This window comes from Sciurus vulgaris (genome assembly GCF_902686455.1).
Source record: "Sciurus vulgaris genome assembly, chromosome: 11".
NCBI lineage: Eukaryota > Metazoa > Chordata > Mammalia > Rodentia > Sciuridae > Sciurus > Sciurus vulgaris.
This window is the reverse complement of record NC_136472.1, coordinates 115295275-115314653: the sequence shown is the minus strand read 5'-3', so window position 1 is coordinate 115314653 and position 19379 is coordinate 115295275. Positions and strand designations below refer to the sequence as shown.

Genomic DNA, 19379 nt, shown 5'->3' with positions numbered 1-19379 from the left:
GCTCAATGGTAGAGCGCTTGCCTAGCATAAGTATTCAATCCCTAGTAAAACACACACACACACACACACACACACACACCTCAGCATAAGAAATTAAAATACTACAGGAGAAAAAAGTTACAAAGGGGAAGGGAATCAAGAAAAGGATTGTATAGCCACTATTTTAGGAAACGTAACAACAATTTTGGTTAAAAAATTATATTATACAGCCTCCCCCCTTTATTTTTAGTATAATGGAAGAGGAAAAAGCATAAAAGGAAAGGCCAAAAAGATGATGTAACAGGGATGTTAAAAATATTCTTTCCCACTGCTTATACAGCTGTACTCATGTTTTGACGTTAATTTCAAAGACTCCCATGGATTACAGCAACAACTTACTCTTTGGTGTTTTCTGTGTACGTTTCAAAGTAAAACCAGTTGTTAATGTTCACAGTTTCCATGGTGAAAATACTAACTTTGTTTAACACCTGAGACACACACAGTAGCTAATTATGGGAGGAGGAAGGATAGAAACAGGGTCATTCTGAGAAAGCTTATTTGAATTTAAATTATCTTCTCTCTTAGCTCTTTAAGCCACTTATCTTCTCTTTCTCAACCTTAACTGGGAAATTAAAGTGAAATGCCAATCTTTCCTGTTTCTTTTACAAGTCTGAAAAAGGTTGATGGATATAAATAAATCACTAGTATGCCCTTTGAAATAGAGAGGCGATATAAAAATTTTTGAAATTTCAAAATACAGTGTATTGTATGAATTTTAACTTAATAGAGCTATGAGTGGTGAATCACCAATATATTTGACTTAATGTAGTCAGTTACTCATATAAAAAAAATCTTTGCTGTAACCAACATATACACAGATCATAAATTAAAGAGTGTATTTTTAAAATTCTTCTCTTTTTCTCTAAGTTTGACATCATTAAACAAAAACTTACATGGTCAATTTTGCATACTGGAAATTAATGTGTGTTATTTTGTAGCAAAGGAAAATCACCTTTATCATCAGACATACTTAAATTCCAAATTTAAATAAATAAATCTATCAGTTAGAGAGTAAACATTTGCAGTTGGTCACAAAGACCAGCTCAGATGTTCAGTAGATCAACAAAGTTTTTTTTTTATCAAGTACAACATTCAGACACGTAGTTGGCCCTACACAGAAACACAACTAGATCCCCAGAAGTCTCACCCTACACTTTAGAGGTGATTAAATCAAAAACAATGACTATTTCTTTCCTACCTAAAAATAAAATACCACAGCAATACCAAAATTGTTAGGCTTTTATTTTTTTTAGGTTTTCATTAGGCAAGCACTTCCTTTTTGTGAGAAAAAGCATATCTAAAAATCATAGCCTCTCTCCTGTACTGAACAAGAGCTACATTCTGAGAAAATTAGAAACAGGAACAGCTGTGCAGCAGTTAGTTAATAAGAACCACTGGAATAAATAAACTATTTATTTATTTATTTTTGGTACTGGGGATTAAACCCAGGGGTGCTCTACCACTGAGCTACATACCCAGCGTTTCTGTTATTTTTATTTTGAGACAGGGTCTCACTAAATTGCCGAGGCTGACCCTGAACTTGCAATCTTCTTGCATCAGTCTCCCAAGTCACTGGGATAACAAGTGCATACCAGTGAGCCCTGTTTAATGAATTATATTTAAAGGAAGCACAATAAAGGAAAGACATTCACTTATGGGCATTCATAAAAAAAAATTTCATATTTTAATTATTTCTTTCTTTCTATTTATTTATTTATTTATTTTTTGTGGTGTTGGGAATTGAACCCAGGGCCTTATGCTTGTGAAGCAAGCACTCTACCAACTGAGCTATATCCCCAGCCCTAATTATTTCTTAAAATAAGTTTTTTACCAAGAAAAGCCCAGGACCATACGGATTCTCACCTGAGTTCTATAAGAACTTCAATGAAGAATTAATATCAATACTCCTCAAATTATTCCATGAAATAGAAAAGAAGGGAACCATTCCAAACTCATTCCATGAGACTAGTATCACCCTGTACCATAACCAGACAAAGACACATCAAGGAAAGAAAACTTCAGACCAATATCCCTCATGAACATATATGCAAAAGGTCTCAATAAAATTCTGGCAAATCAAATACAAAAGCATATTAAAAAGATAGTGCACCATGATCAAGGGGGATTCATCCTAGGGATGTGAGGTTGGTTCAACATATAGAAATCAATAAATATAACACATCACATCACTAGACTTAAAGGCAAGAATCATATGATTATCTCAATAGACAAAGAAAAAGCATTTGACAAAATACAGTACCACTTCATGTTCAAAACTCTAGAAAAACTAGGGATAGTAGGAACATACATCAAAACTGAAAAGCTATATGTGCTAAGTCCAAGGCCAACATCATTCTAAATGGAGAAAAACTGAAAGCATTCCCTCTAAAAACTGGAATAAGACAGGGATGCCCTCTTTCACCACTTTTACTCAACACTGTCCTCAAAAGTCTAGCCAGAGCAATCAGAATCAGACAGAGAAAAGAAATTAAAGGGATAAGAAAAGGAAAAGAAGAACTCAAACTATTACTATTTGCTGACAACATGGTCCTATATTTAGAAGATCCAAAAAATTCCACCAGAAAAGCTCTAGAACTCAAACGAATTCAGCAAAGTAGCAGGTTATAAAATCAATACCCATAAACTAATTGCATTTCTAAACATAAGCAATGAATCCACTGCAAGAGAAATTAGGAAAATTACCCAATTCACAATAGCCTTAAAGAAAATAAAATACTTGGGAATCAATCTAACAAAAGAGATGAAAGTCCTCTACAATAAAAACTACAGAACACTAAAGAAAGAAATTGAAGAATACCTTAGAAGATGCAAAGATCTCCCATGCTCCTGGATAGGCAGAATTAATATTGTCAAAATGACCATACTACCAAAAGTATTATATACATTTAACGCAATTCTTTTTAAAATCCCAATGACATTCTTCATAGAACTAGAAAAGGCAATCATGAAATTCATTTGGAAAAATAAGAGATCCAGAATAGCCAAAGCAATCCTTATTAAGAAGATTGAAGCAGGAGGCTTCACAACACCAGACCTTAAACATACAACAGAGCCACAGTAACAAAAATGGCATGGTATTGGCACCAAAATAGACATGTAGGCCAATGGTACACAATAGAAGACACAGAGACAAACCCACATAAATACAGTTATCGCATACTAGAAAAAGGCACCAAAAACATACATTGGAGAACAGAGAGCCTATTCAACAAATGGTACTAGGAAAACTGGAAATCAACAAGCAACAAAATGAAATTAAACCTCTCTCTCTCACCCTGCACAAAAATCAACTCAAAGTGGGTCAAAGACTTAGGCACTAGAGACCCCGCACCTAATAGAAGAAAAAGTAGGCCCAAATCTTCATCATGTCGGCTTAGGCTCTGACTTCCTTAGTAAGACTCCTAAAGCCCAAGAAGTAAAATTAAGAATCAATAAATGGGATGGATTCAAACTAAAACTCTTCTCAGCAAAGGAATCAATTAATAACATGAAGAGAGAGCCTACAGAGTGGGAGAAAATCTTTACACCATACATCAGATAGAGTACTAATCTTCAGGATATATAAAGAACTCAAAAAAATTAACACCTGGGCTGGGGAGATAGCTCAGTTGGTAGAGTGCTTGCCTTGCAAGCACAGAGCCCTGGGTTCGATCCCCAGCACCACAAAAAAAAAAAAAAAAAAAAAAAAAAAAACACCGAAGAAACAAATAACCCGATTGATAAATGAGCTAAGGAACTGAATAATTTACAGAAATACAAGCAATCAACATACGAAAAAATGTTCATCATCACTAGCAATTAGAGAAATGCAAATCAAAACTACTTTAAGATTTCATCTCACTCAAGCCAGAATGGCAATTATCAAGAATACAAGAAATAGGGCTGGGGAGATAGCTCAATTGGTAGAGTGCTTGCCTTGCAAGCACAAGGCCCTGGGTTTGATCCCCAGCACCGCAAAAAAAAAAAAAAAAAAAAAAAAAAAAAGAAAGAAATATTAAGTATTGGCGAGGATGTGGAGAAAAAGGTACACTCATTTATTGCTGGTTGGACTGCAGATTGGTGCAACCACTCTGGAAAGCAGTATGGAGATTCCTCAGAAAACTTGGAATTGATCTACCATTTGACCCAGTTATCCCACTCCTCGGTTTAAAACCAAAGGACTTAAAATTAGCATACTACAGTGACACAGCATTAATGTTTACAAGAGCTTAATTCACAATAGCTAAACTATAGAACCAACCTAGATGCCCTTCAATAGATGAATGGATAAAGAAAATGTGGTACATAATATACACAATGGAATATTACTCAGCCTTAAAGAAGAATGAAATTATGGCATTTGCAGGTAAGTGGATGGAACTAGAGAATATCATGCTAAGTGAATTAAGCCAATCACAAAAACCAAAGGCCGAATGTTTTCTCTGATAAGCAGATGCGATCCATAGTGGGGGTGAGGGGATAGGGAAGAATGAAGAAACTTTGGATTGTGCAGAGGGGAGTGAGTGATGGGTGGGGATGGGAAGGACAGTAGAATAAGACAGACATTATTAAGTTGCTTATTGTAGAGAAAATAGGGAAAAACTAGAGAATATGGGGGAGCATTAGTTGCTCTCTGTAGACAGTATAAGGGAGAATATGGGAGGAGAAAAACCAAAGTCCTTCCACACATCTTTCTACTAGTTAAATAATTATACAGCCATACAAAATATTGTAGAACTACAGAGCATAGGCACTCAAATAGAAATAAAGCATTTCTAAAGTATATTGTTAAATAAAAATTTTCAAGTTAAAAAAATAGCATATCTGGGGTAACTTCATTTGTATAAAGAAACTTAATGGTGGTTATCTCTAGTAAACCAAATTAGACAAGTGGGAGAGGGGAAGTAACTTGTTACTTTATATTTTATATGGCTGAAAAAGATTAAACCACAATTGTATTACTCAAATTGATAAGAGGTTAGTGAAGGTTCATTACATTACTCTAATTTTTAATGCATGTCTGAAATTGTATATAATATTTTCATATACTTGCTATACTTTTAAAAACTGCTAAGATAAATTCCTGTTGAAGTTAGATTAATTCTGAATAGTTTTTTTTTTTAGTCTACATTTATTTTTAATTCTAGGGGTAGGTCCGTCTGGTAGATTGCTCTTTAAAAAATCATCCAAAAGCTACAATTTAATAATTTTTTAAAAACCCATTCAAAGTCCCTTAAAGTAGATATTATACTAAATATCGAGGATAAAGAGACAAAAGCTAAGTTAGAGAAGTTATATAACTTTTTTCAAGGTCATTCAACCAACAAATGGTAGGGGCAGGATCTGAACCCAGGACTATCTACGGTAAGTCCTGCCTGCTTTCTACAAAAAGTTACAATTTTGTGGGGAAAGCCCCACAAAAAATGAGCGACTCTCTTACCATCCAAAAAAATGTTTCAGTTTTCCATAAGTAAATCTTCTGAATGCAGGAGTTCACAAAATAAGGATTCCTATATTGCACTGGTCACTTGTCTAAAGAAAACTGAAATGTATCTGAGAACAGACTTGAGCCCTGCAAAGCAAATTGCCTAATAACAACTGTAGAAAGATCTGTCCCAAAGAACTTTGTACTGGACCAATGTATGACACAATGTGTGCTGAGGCACAAAATAACTACAATTCAGGGGCATTAAGTAATTTTGATGCCAAAGTTAAAGACAGAACATCTATTAGAAAATGTAAATATTTTCATTACTAAATACAAAAGAAAATATGATTAGAGCAGATCAGCAAGCAGCCAGCTACTATCAACAAATTAAACAGAGAACAGTGGCTTCATTTTTAATTACAAGGCATTTTCACTATCTTAGTGGTTACCTTGTTGTTATTACTACTTATCTAATGTTCCCTTAAAAAGCCTTAGTGGTCTTAGGGGTCTCACCGAAAATTCTAATATTAAAAAGTTCATATTTAACAAAAAATGTTGGAAGCTATCACTTGCACTAGATGATAATCCAAATTTGTGCCTAAAAACAGACTGTTGTTAGTTTAGTTTTCCTAAAAAGAACCAGTTTTGGTGAATTGTGCTTTATGTTATCCCTCAGTTTTTTTGTTAATGGTCATTAGAAAAGCTAATGAAACACTGCTCTTTCACTTATGAAACTGCTATAACAGATATTGTTCTCAGGGCTATCATGAAACTCACACGAACTTCTTAAAAATTCTTTTTCCTTTTCTTTCTGTGTGTGTGCATGGGCACACATTTCTGGGAACTGAACCCAGGGGCGCTCTACCACGGAGCTCCATCCCCAGGCCTTTTTATTTTGAGGGAGGGTATAGCTAACCTCAGACCTGTGACCCTCTTGCCTCAGTCATTCAGACAGCCAGCATTACAGGCATGCTCCATTGAGTGTGGCACAACATGTTAAGAGCTTAACATCAGTAAAATCGGATTGTTATAAAGGAGAAATATACCTACCCAGAGAACAAAATCTTATTTATCATTTTTCCCACAGCATTCCAAAAGCAGATAGGCTTAAAGAAATGGCTATAGTAGTCTTCATAATTATCATATTTGCCTGTATCTCACTATAATAATTTGTATTTATTTATTTTGTATAGTGATGAGAATCAAACTCAGGGTTTTGAACATGCTAAGTACATGCTTTACCACTGAGCTATAATCCCAGCCCTTTATTTTAACATTTTTAATTATATTTGTTCATACATGTGCACTATTAGAAACCACTACACTTCTTTTTTAGGAGTCTGGGTATTGTAATTTTTAAATTTTTTTTTAATTTTTTATTTATTTATTTATTTATTTATTTATTTATTTTTGGGTGCTAGGGATTGAACCAGAGGCCTTACACATGTGGAGCAGCTGTTGTTATTACTTGTTGTTATTACTACTTATCTAATGTTCCCTTAAAAAGTCTTAGTGGTCTTAGGGGTCTCACCGAAAATTCTAATATTAAAAAGTTCATATTTAACAAAAAACTCCCACCCCAAGTATTATAATTTTTAATTTAAAGTTATGCATTCAAGATATTTCCCTTTTATAATGTAAATTATTAAAAATATCAATAGTTTGAGTTGGAGGAAACAGACTATTATCCTCCATAAAATACTTTTTGCATTAAGTTTTTAATTAGGTAAAAACCTCACATCTATCTCATTTGATTCTGTGATGGAAATAGTATAAATGTAAACATTATTCTCCCTATACAGATTAAGAAATGGGGCTCAAAAGAAATGACTTCACTATCATATAACTGAGGAAAAAGATACGGCTCATTTCCAGAAATTCTGACTCTAAATTCCACTTCCATCTGTATCACACGAACCTAAGTGGAACTTTCAGCCAAGACAACATTAAATTAAAATAATAGATGATAAGGGAGGAAAGGACAGAGATTTTTAAAAAAATGGATGGGAATGGAGGAGGGGAAGGAAGGAATGAAGAAAATAAGGGAGAAAATGGTACTGAAAATCATAAAGTACCTAGGAATAACCCTAGCACAAATCTTTTTTAAGACTTCTATGGATAAAACCACAAATTACTATTGAAGAAGAATGACTATAATTATAAAATAAGACCTGAAATTACTAAAGAAATACCATATTCATGTACAGAAAGACAATATTATAGATGTCCATTTTCTCCACACTAAATTAAGTATGCAATACAATTTCAACTTAAAAAATTCATTAAGACTTAATGAAACTGAGAAGTTGATCCCAAAATTCTTAAGGAAAAAGAAAAAGCCAAGACTATCAATGAAAATTCTGAAGAAGAAAACCTAGTAAGCGGACTTGCTATGCTGACAGAGTTAAAGTAATTCAAACAGTTTGATGCAGCATAGAAACACTCATATCAGTGAAAGAAAAAGCAAAGAATCAAATTCACAATATATGTTAACATTATGTATGACAAAGACGGCATTGCAAATCAATGGGGAAAAGAAACTGCATAGTGCAGGGGCACAACCGGTTATCCATATGGAAAAACAAAACCAATCCCTACCTCATGTCATATTCACAATATTTTGTTCACATTTATTAACACTGTTTATCATAATAATTGACAGTTCATTAATACTGTATTAGTAAAACAAGTTCATTATGTACAACTGTAATACACTAAAACATTTTTTAAAAAAAAACAAGTTCAGAATATAACATGGATTCAAATTTTACAAAATATAAAATTTGTAAAAAAAAAAAAAATTCTATGTTTGGAGATATATAACTATGTATCAAAAGTATTAAAACAGGCTGGAGTTGTGGCCCAGTGGCAGGGCAATTGCTTAGCATGTGTGAGGCACTGGGTTCGATTCTCAGCACCACATATAAATAAATGGATAAAAAAATAAATAAAGGTCTATCAACATCTAAAGAATGTTTTTTTAAAAAAAGTACTAAAACATATGGGAACAACGAACACCAAATTTACCATAGTGTTTACTTCTGGAAAGGGAGAGAAAAGAACTAGAGAGAAGTACTAAGTAGAGCCTCAACTTTATTTGTAACTTTTATTTCTTCACCTCTTCCCCCCAAAAGATGAAGTCAGATAATAGGTACATGTATTATATTGCTATTAGTTCCTCTTTTCTTTTTCTTTTTTTTTTTTTGGTCTCAAGCTTTGCTGTGTTTCACAATGAAGTAAAATGAGGGGGAAAAGAAATTTTAAAAATTACGTGTCACAGCTAAATTGAAACTTGTTTAATAACACTAAGAAAGACTAATTTTGGGGACTGGAGTTGTGGCTCAGTGCCAGAGCGCTTGCCTAGCATGTGTAAGGCACTGGGTTCAATTCTCAGTACCACACATAAATAAATGAATAAAATAATAAAGGCCTATCAACATCTAAAAATTAAAATGAAAAGTGCCCAAGGGAAGAAAGACCAGGCAGAACATGTTAAATAAAAACTAACTTTTCCCTTTTTTAAAATTTAGAATTAACTTAACGAACACTCTTATATACCCCCCAAATAAACTGCTTTTGTTGAAACTGTACCATTCTGATTAATGTCTATAAAATGATAAATGTAATGCTTAAGTGGCTTAGGTCACTGATTGGCTGACTTAAATTCTCTAAAATTAACACCCATTTGATCTCCCTTATCTCTGAAACTTACAAGTTTTCAATTAAAACCAAAAGATTTGAGTGTACACTAATTTACTCATTAGTCACTATTATAAGATGATACTGCGACATGGAAATCGCTAACACTATTTCCAATTCCACTTTTTTGGCCTCTAAAGAATAATCACCTGTATTACGAATGCTAGCAAATAAAAACTATTTTAAGGGCTAGATGACATTTACTTATAAAAACCCTCTAAAAGGGAAACATAAATAGAAAAAAGAATGGGTTTTGGTACTGGTTAGACTGAGGTCAAAACCTGCACAACCACAAGAACCTTGAGCAGGTTACTGAACCTCAATTTCCTCACAAATGATTAAACTAAATAACAGCTTTACAGAAATGTTGTCAAATTAAATAAGATAGGTACATAGCCCAGTACTCAGGATGTTCCAGGTAATAAATAAATGTCGATGCCCTTTAATAAAATGGGTACTTGAAGAATGTTGTACTATCTTAAATTCCACAGCAATTTTCTTCTCTTATACCACAATGGAATCTTTGGGTCTTATTTTTATCATCACAAAAGTATTCTAAAAGGTTTCGTTTGTTGTTGGGGTTTTTTGGTTTGGTTTGGTTTGGTTTGGTGTGCTAGGGATTGAACCCAGGGGCCCTTAACCACTGAGCCACATCCCCAGCCCTTTTTTGTATTTTATTTAGAAACAGGGTCTCCTGAGTTGCTTATGGCCTTGCTAAGTTGCTGAAGCTGGATTTGAATTCATGATCCTCCTGCCTCAGCCTCCCAAGTGCTGGGATTACAGGTTGTAACAGGTTTTCTTTTAATTATTAAAAGCATCTAAGCAATAGGAATTATTTTCCTGCTGTTTTATAATACTTGGAAAAACTCCTATTGATACATTTCCCCCAAAACCACAGGAAGTTTCAGAGCTATTCACAAATCATAACAATTTTAAAATGGGAGTAGCAGAATCCTGTATCAGCTACTCTTTCTTTCTCATGTTATGATCCCTCCTTGTGTACACATCAAAACAAACAAAAACAAGATATCTGCTGAACAGCAATTAAACTACTTAGTGTTTTGTTTGTTTTTTTTTTTTTTTTTTGTGGTGCTGGGAATCGAACCCGCGGCCTTGTGCTTGCAAGGCAAGCACTTTACCAACTGTTAAAACTATCCAACTCTACTTTGACACTGTAGCAATGACTGGCTACTTTTTTTTCTATTCATTATTTTGCCCTCCTGTGTTGGATAGAAATACACCAACATGTGTCCTTAGGTCAGGAAAGAGGAAGTTGAGAATTAAGTAACCTGAGTCATGATACTGGGATCAGACAGTGGTCATGTTAATTTACCTGTTGCTCAGAGCCAGAAAAGGAAGACATAAGCCAATACTTTAGATAGAAGAAAAACAGGAAAGAAATAGTCCATTTGAATTTCAACAATATGGCGCTCATTGCATTCTTTCATTGCCTACAGCATGGCATGAAAAGATCAAAAAAGTAACCCTCCCAAAGCAGATATATCTAAACTTAAATTTGGGGTCCTCAAGAAAGGGCTCTTTGGTATTGTTTTCTATTTTTAATTGAACCTTTGCCTTGCAATAGAACAATAGTTCAAGAATAATTTTTTCTGCCTTTTTGTGGTTGCTTTTGGAAGTACGGCCAGGGCTATGAATAATATCCATGAATTTAACTAAAAAGTATTCTCCTCTAGTTGGGAAGTGCTCTTTTTCAACTAAGCATATAGTTACAGGAGTGGTGCACATAAATTGGCAAGCGAATCAGTCTTTATCAAAATAACCAGATCACCCAACTCACCATCTATAAGATGACATTAACATATCTTCAAACAGTGATATCACCTATTTGTCCTTTTTTTCCCTTAACAAATTAGAAATAAGATCTTTGATAACATAGCATTTAAGGAACTGAAATATAAGAAAAAAGAAACCTGAAGTTTTTAATGACCTCACTAAATTTACTCCCCAAATAAAACTATTTAAGAGCCCAGATTTTTCATCTCAAATTCATTACATTTACATCAAACGTCCAGAGACTTTAATAGTCACCCTAGACCACTCTTTTTCCTTTCACACTGCTCACTATAGTAATCTCTAACCCTGTCTCCACTGCCCTAGTTCAGGAACTTCTTATACATACCATTGGAGTTTTCCATATATATTCCTAGTCTCAAGAATTATCTCCCTCTAATCATCTATCAGACTACTTACCATTATTTTTTATTAAAATAAAGAATCAAATAAAAACAAAGTTTTCAGTTAAAAACTCACTCATAACAAAAGCAATATATATTACTGGAAGCATAGAAAATATAAGTATAAAAGAATAAAACAAAAATCATCCATAATCTCACAATCCAGTAACAGTGATTAAATGTAGTACATGTTTTAGAAATCTTTTCCTTTAAAGCATTATATGTACATTTTTAAAAACAACTGTAACTAGGAATACAGTTCAGTGGTAGACTGCTGGCCTGCACTGCCCAAAGCCCTGGTTTTTATCCCCAGCACATTTATTAATAAAAAATAAAAATTTTAAAAAAGGCACTATAGCTGGGCACAGTAACATATACTTGCAATCTCAGTGACTCAGGAGGCTGAGGTAAGAGGATCACAAGTTTGAGGCCAGCCTCAGCAATTCAGTGAGGCCCTAAGCAACTTAGTGGGACCCTGGCACAAAGTTTTTAAAAAAGAAGGGATGGACTAGGGGTGTAGCTCATTGGGGAAACAACACTGGATTTCATCCCCAGTACCAAAAAAGCAAGAAAATAAATTAAAAAGCATTATATTCCAAGTTTTATCTCCTCCTTTTCACATACCATAAACATTTCTACATTAAGCCTTACTTTAAAATGTCTTGAATGCTTACACATATTCTATCATACATAACACACAGTCCCCTGGGAGTCCCTTGCCATCACAGCTCCTAGGTCTACCTCTTCAGAGGATTTAAATTGATTCCTCTACTTCTACTACAAATAATGCTGTAGTTGGTATCTTTGTATAGAAACTACAGTTAAATCTTGATTTCTTTAATATCTTGAGATAATTACCCAAACTGACCTTGCTAGATTAAAATGTTCAAATATTTCTTAGAATTTTGCACTATATTGTCAAATTATTTTCTGTAAGGTTTAAACAAATTTATATGCACAAAAGCAAAGGACAGGAAATAGTACTTTATTGAAATTCTCTCCTTTTGGCATTAAATATTCGTTTAAACTGTAATTAATTTTAAAAAATAAAAAGGAAGTTCCCAGCACAGGTTGGCATGGTCTTAGGAATTTTTCTGAAATTTTCTGGTTGGTACCCAAGACTTGGCCTTCTGCTATGGCACTATGACCTTCTGAACCTGATCTAGGATCTGTTCTGGAGGGGAGGCAGTTCCTACTTGATCAACAGTCTGACAAGGGGAAGTGGTGAGACTGGAGAAGTTAGAGAAAGGCTAAGTAATGAGTGGTCTTAAATGCGTATTAAGAAACTTGCCTTTATTCTGTAGTCTGTTGTTTCCCCTATTTAAATGCTATTTTAATGATTTGCCACAGTCACATAAGCCCTGAATCATTCATTAAAAACTTACTGTTCTTTAACGTTTTCATTTCCAAACGATACTTTATTTAAATAGAAAATCAGTACTATTTGACAAAATAGAAGATAATATGAGGGAAAAATGTATAAATTATTAAAATTTCAAAATATTAAAAAATGAAATGAAAGTAAAACATTCCTGGGAATAGGAACAGTAAATCACACTTATAGTCTGCTCATTATAGCAGCCTCAAATAGGAGGCATTACATATTTTTCTAAAAAATCTCCTAAGGTCATGACATGCCTTTAGTCACACAGCAGAAACAATTCTATCCAATCCACTGGTTCCAGGGGCAGGTCATTTACTAGAAAAGAGCAGTGAACAGTCAGGCACAGTGCTGCACACCTGTAATCCCAGGGACTCAGGAGGCTGAGGCAGAGGGAGCCCAAGTTCAAGGCCAGACTGAACAATTTAACAAAACTCTGTCTCAAAATAAAAAATAAAAAGGGCTGGGGGTATAGCTTGGTGTAGGGCATCAATGTATTCAATCCCCAGCACTGGGGGCAGCAGGGAGAGGTGAGGGTGGCACATAGAGCAGAAAATTATTGAAAACCATTTAGACTTTAAACCTTATTTCAACTTCAAATACATTAATGTACAAGCATTTTCCAATTTTTGAATACAGGATCAAAGCCTTTTCTTAAGTGAGATAATGATGAGAACCCATTATCTTTCTTGGAAAAACTATACTAAATTACAATGGCTATGATTTCCCTCTTAGTTTCCTTACAATAATGGATCAAGAAACAAAAGACACTCGCAAAAATCTAGAATATATCCCCCAAAGAGCTAATAATTGTTTTTTATCTCCAGTTAATTTGACAGTGATTTCTTCAATGACAAATCTCTATTCATATTTTCAAAGAACACGAAAATCAGTTTTCATAGATATAATTTCCTCTTTTATTCTCCTATTTCATCAGTTCTTGTAATATTTAACTAAACTATCTAATTCCAATACAATAAGCTGGGATTATACAATTCAACCAGAAGGAACAGAAATATTCAGACATACTACAAAATAGCTACACAAGCATTTCACCCACTGTGGATAAATGCCATAAGCTACAGAACAAATGAAGTAAGTCCATTAAACAAAGATTAGGTAAGTGATTTTAACCATCATTTCTCCTACTACTACTTAAATATATTAGTCACTTCTTCCAAAACCTGATAAGGCTTAGCCTCCATTGATGTTGGAGGAATTCATGAATTCCTAAATGGCTACACATCTTTACCACATGTTGTCTCCAACAGCTCCTTAAATGTCCTCAGAGACATTCCAAACTTTTTAACATCAAGCATGAAACTTTTTTTTAGCACTTTTGCAGAATCTCTTAACACTATTATATGGATGCCTGTAGTCACCCATTACAGCTCAAAACCATTTATTAAAAATCTTATAAAAGTATTCCTCACCTAACTTCAAAAATGGAACTACATATAGAGTATGGCAGAAAGAGTGAAAAACTCTTTACACATCTATCAATATATTCAGGAAGAATTCAAACATTTCTGGAAGAAGTCTTCAACTTGTGAGATCATCTGTATGACAGAGACAAGTTTTGCAAACAGGCATTTCTTATCAAATAGATTTGCTCACCAACTTAAATTTATCCTGAAAAATCTGAATATTCTATGTACAAAATAAAGTGAACAAGATAACCATAAAACATAAAACTAGAACTATGAGATATATAGATAAACAGATTCTAAAAATGACGTTAGAAGGCTTCTAAGAACAAAAGGCTTAATTTTTATTAGTGTTTAATGAACATTAACTGAATTACAGTCTTTCCAACTACAAAAACTTGAGTTTGAATTCTTGGTGTTATAATCAAAATTTTAAAATGAACATGTCCTATTGATCTTAAATCTCATCTTAGTTATAATCCAAACAAAGGTCACTTTATTGCTCATTGACCAAAAACAGTCTTCTCATAGAGATATTTATACTCAGGTAGGCAAACTGTAAATCAAAGAATGTAGTACTGTATCTATTTCATTTTTCAATTTTTAAAATTTGTTAACTGTACTTTTTCTACTACTGCCATTTATATGTGGTAAACAATATTGGTTTTCTATTTATAACAATGAAATGAAGTGTCCTTTGGAAATGGATCTTAAAATGTAATGTTACTTAGAGAAAAACATTAATTAACTAATAGCTCAGGGGCTTTAAGAATATGGCATTCGGAGTTGGGGAGATAGCTCAGTCGATAGAGTGTTTGCCTTGTAAGCACAAGGCCCTGGGTTCAATCCCCAGCACCCAAAACAAAAAAGAATATGGCATTCTTATTAAGGTGGTATCCAAATAATCTAAGTATGGGAAGTAGTCTACAAGATAGAGGCAAGTTCCTGAACATGCATTCAAGACCATTCTAAATGGCCTTCCAGTCTCTTTTCTTACCACTTCATTTCGTCACAAACTTCATGTCCTAGCAATATCCCACACATAACACCACTCCATCTGCCTAAAATGTCCACGCTAGTTTCTAATTATAACCATCACCCCACACTTCTAAATAGCCCAATCAATTTCTTACCTTTAAAAGGCTCTACAGTCTGACATTACCTTCCATTTAAAAAACTCTCCCAAATGTCTCCTCAGACTGTACAATGTGTTTTTAGATACTGTGTCTTATGTATCTTTCCAGTTATTATAGCTTCTATCTAACTTTCTGTCTAAGATCACTCTGGACAAAGCCAACTCCCTCAAACATCACTATGAAGGTCTACCTACCAACAGAGGAGTCAAGGCCTCCTACCAGCATTCACTTGCCCAGTATAACTGAGTCACCCTGAAAGGGGACTCATCAACTGCAGTCAAACCTTCAGATAATTGAAGCCCTTGTTCCAGTAGCAGACATCCTGACTAAACCTCATGAGAACTGAACCAGAACCACCCAGCTAAGTTATTCACTGGATCCCTGATTATAACCAACTATATGAGACAATAAATGTTTGCCAGCACTGTCCAAAAGAACCTTTTGCAATGATCAAATGTTTTATGATCAACAAACAGTACAGCGGCTACTGGCTACAAGCAATACTAGAAATGCATCTGGTGTGACTGAGGAACTGAATTTTTCATCTTATTTAATTTTAACTAATTTGAATTTAAATAGCCACATCTGTCGTGTGGCTGCAGTACAGAGTGCAAGTTTACTGTTTCAGGATAATCTATTACATAGCAATAGATAACTAATACAGTACTAAATCTGCCCCTACCTATATTTGTTCTGTTTGCCTTCTTCTATTTAATCCAACAAATAAACAAACAACAACAACAACAAAACCAAGCCCTACCTCCTCTTTATTTCCCTTATCTTGGTGAATGGTACCAATACCCACCCAATCATACAAGCCAGAAAGACCCATGCATTTACCACTTACCCTTTCATCTCTCCCTCCCTCCCTCTTTTTTTTTTTTTTTTTTTTTTTTTTTTTTTGGTGCATGTGTGCCTATGGGGGTGGGGGTTTACTGGATTGAACCCAGGGCCTCACACATGACAGGCAAGCACTTTGTCACTTAGCTACATCCCCAGTTCCCCAGTTCTTACTTGTATTCTCGGTATCTTCTTTTTTTTTTTTTGCAGTGCTGGGGATTGAACCCAGGGCCGTATGCTTGCAAGGCAAGCCCTCTACTAATCTCAGTATCTTCTTGATAGTCTACTTTCTTCTTCCCTTTTAAATGCACTGTTACAACTTCAATTTAGAATTTCATTCTTCAGCTGGATTACTGGAAAACATCTCCTTATTAATCTCTCTGGTCCTGAAACTGCTTCTCAAAACTACTTCATTCTTTACACTGTCACTTGATTTCCATAACATAACACTGACCTTATTATGCCCCACATTAAAATAATCAGTGGCTCCCCACAATCCAAAGGTAAAAATCCAAACTCTTAGAATGACATAGAAAGTCCTCCATGTGATGTCACCTATCACTCCAACTCTATCAACTTCTGTGCCCACCACCAACCTCCATGCTCCAGCACACTGAACTGCATGCATTCCTAGAAAATGTGAGCTATCTCACCTCTGTCTTTATTTACATTGCTCCTCTGTAACGTTCTTCTATCCTTTCCTTGTCTAGTAAGAACATCCCACCTTCTCGGATTCAGCAGTATTTATTTCCTCTCTGAAATTGTTTCTGAACTGTTTAGAAAGTACTGATAATTTTTTAAGACCCCTAAAGCACAAAAAATAAAACTAAAAATCAAAAGTGGGGCACCATCAAACTAAAAATCTTCTGCACAGCAAAGGAAACAACTGAGAGCATGAAGAATGAGCCTCCAGAATGGGAGATCTTTGCCATCTGCTCCTCAGACAGAGCATTAATATTCAGAAAACATAAAGGACTCAAAAAAACACAAAAAAAGCAAGTAACCTGTTGGGCATAGTAGCATATACCTCTAATCCCAGAGATAAGGAGGCTGAGGCAGGAAGATTGCAAGTTCAAGGCCAGCCTCAGCAACTTAGCTAGGCCCTAAGCACTTAGTGAGATCCTGTATCAAAATTAAAAAAAAAAAAAAAAGTGGGGGGTGGTAAAGTACCCCGGGTTAAATCCCCAGTACCAAAAACAACAACAACAAAACAAATAACCCAACTAATAAATGGGCAAAAGAACTAAACAGACACTTCTCAAAAGAAGAAAAAAAAAAAAAAAAAGGCCAACAAATATATGAAGAAATATTCAACATCTCTAGCAACTAGGGAAATGCAAATCGAAACTCCATTGAGATTTCATGTCACTCCAGTCAGAATGGCAATTATCAAGAAAACAAATAAGTATTGGCAAGGATGTGGGAAAAAAAAAATGTATATTCATATATTGTTGATGGAACAGCAAATTAGTGCAACCACTCTGGAAGGCAGAATAGAGATTCCTCAAAAAACAAGGAATGGAACCACCATATGACTCAGCTATCCCATCCTTAGTACATTTCCAAAAGATCTAAAATCAGCATATCATAAGGACTTAGCCACATCAAAGCTTATAGCAGCACAATTCACAATAACCAAACTATGGAACCAACCTAGTTAGATGCCCTTCAAAGGATAAATCAATAAAAATGTGGCATATATACCCAATGGAGTATTACTCAGCCATAAAAAAGAATGAAATTATGTCATTTGCTGGTAAATGGATGGAACTTGAGACTACAATGCTAGGTGAAATAAATCAGATCCAAAAAGTCAAAGGTTGAAAGTTTCCTCTGATATGCGGAAGCTAGTCTAAAATAAGGGCGGAGTGGAGAGAACCAGAGAAGAGAAACAGGGCGGGGTGGGGTTTTTCCACCAAAATAAAAGAATAATCAAGGGAGAAGACAAGGGGGATGGGGAGCTAAGAGGGACAAGATAAGGGGGAAACAGTGGAATGAACCTGAATTAACTTTCCAAGATACATATATGTGTATATATACATTACATTACTCACTATTTTATATATCCATAAGAGACTAGTTTTTAAAAATGTAAACAAATAGATCAATAAAGTAAAGAGAATGGGGGAGGGAGAAGTGGTAGGGTAAATAAGGGTAAGTACTAGAGACTGAATTGCAACAAATTATATTCCATGCATTTATGTCAAAATAAATCCTAATGTTATGTATATCTATTACGACCAATAAAAAAATGAAAAAAATCCAAGTTTTACCACTCAATAGACATGCTACTTAAGCTTTCTAAGTTTCTATTTCTTTCCCTATAAAATGAAGATTATAAAATTTATTACCTCGCGGGGTCACTGTGAAGATTAAAATAATACGTAAAAATTGTGCAGTGCCTAACACGTAATTTTTACTTAATACGTGTTATTTTGAGTGGAGAGATTAATGGTTGAGCTATAACCTCCTCTGTAGATAAAGAAATGGTAAGAAAAGTCAAAATAGAAGGCAAAATAACTTTTGCTAGGTCACTCTAAAGAAAAATAAGTAATCCAGAAAGTCTATTAGGATCTACTACCTAGTCAGAAAATCACTGGGCACAGCCAAAGGATTCAAGCAGAAATGTATAAAAGGCAAAGTAAGAGAGTGGGGGCTAGAAGCCTGGGGAGACAACGAAGGCAAAGACTACATGCAAGGACACGGGGAGAAGGGAAACGGAGGGAAAACAGGGAGGAAGACAGGAAAACTGGAGGGGTTTTCAAGTAATAACAAGATTAAAGATGTGCTCATATTGACAGACAGCTCCTAGGATAAATCATGAAACTGCAAATTTTAGGCTTTTTTGACTAATAAAATAGATTAATAAAATGGATTAGGTCATTTTAAAATTATATCATAAAATAATAAAAATAGTAATGAATAATTATAACTAATAAAAATCAGTCTTGGGATTACTCAGTGACTCTATTTTACATTCTACCTCTGCCTTGAGTGCCTGAATATAGGGTTCCAGCTCATAAGAAAAAAAAATTACTTTTATTAAAGTACTCTGGACGTTCTATGGAACACAATTTAGAAAGTTCTACTATAATTTATATCAAAAGAGACTAATCTTTGGTTGACTCATTTGAAATTTATACTTTGTGTTCATACTTAATGTCACAAAAAAAGACAGCTATCTAAAATTGGGTGCAGTAGCAAATACAGTGAAGCAAGAGTTTAAAGACCTGG

The 19379-nt window shown here is 34.4% G+C and overlaps 1 protein-coding gene and 1 long non-coding RNA gene across 8 annotated transcripts in view; both read right to left on the bottom strand.

The window, feature by feature from the left end:
* ARHGEF12 (Rho guanine nucleotide exchange factor 12) overlaps positions 1 to 19379 on the bottom strand; it is a 139507-nt gene that overhangs the window by 103950 nt on the left and 16178 nt on the right. The window lies entirely within an intron of this gene.
* LOC306640683 lies at positions 12688 to 17273 on the bottom strand. The gene is made up of 2 exons (XR_013757859.1): positions 15033 to 17273; positions 12688 to 14932 (listed from the first exon to the last, which is right to left on the bottom strand). It is a non-coding gene; the product is annotated as an uncharacterized lncRNA (long non-coding RNA).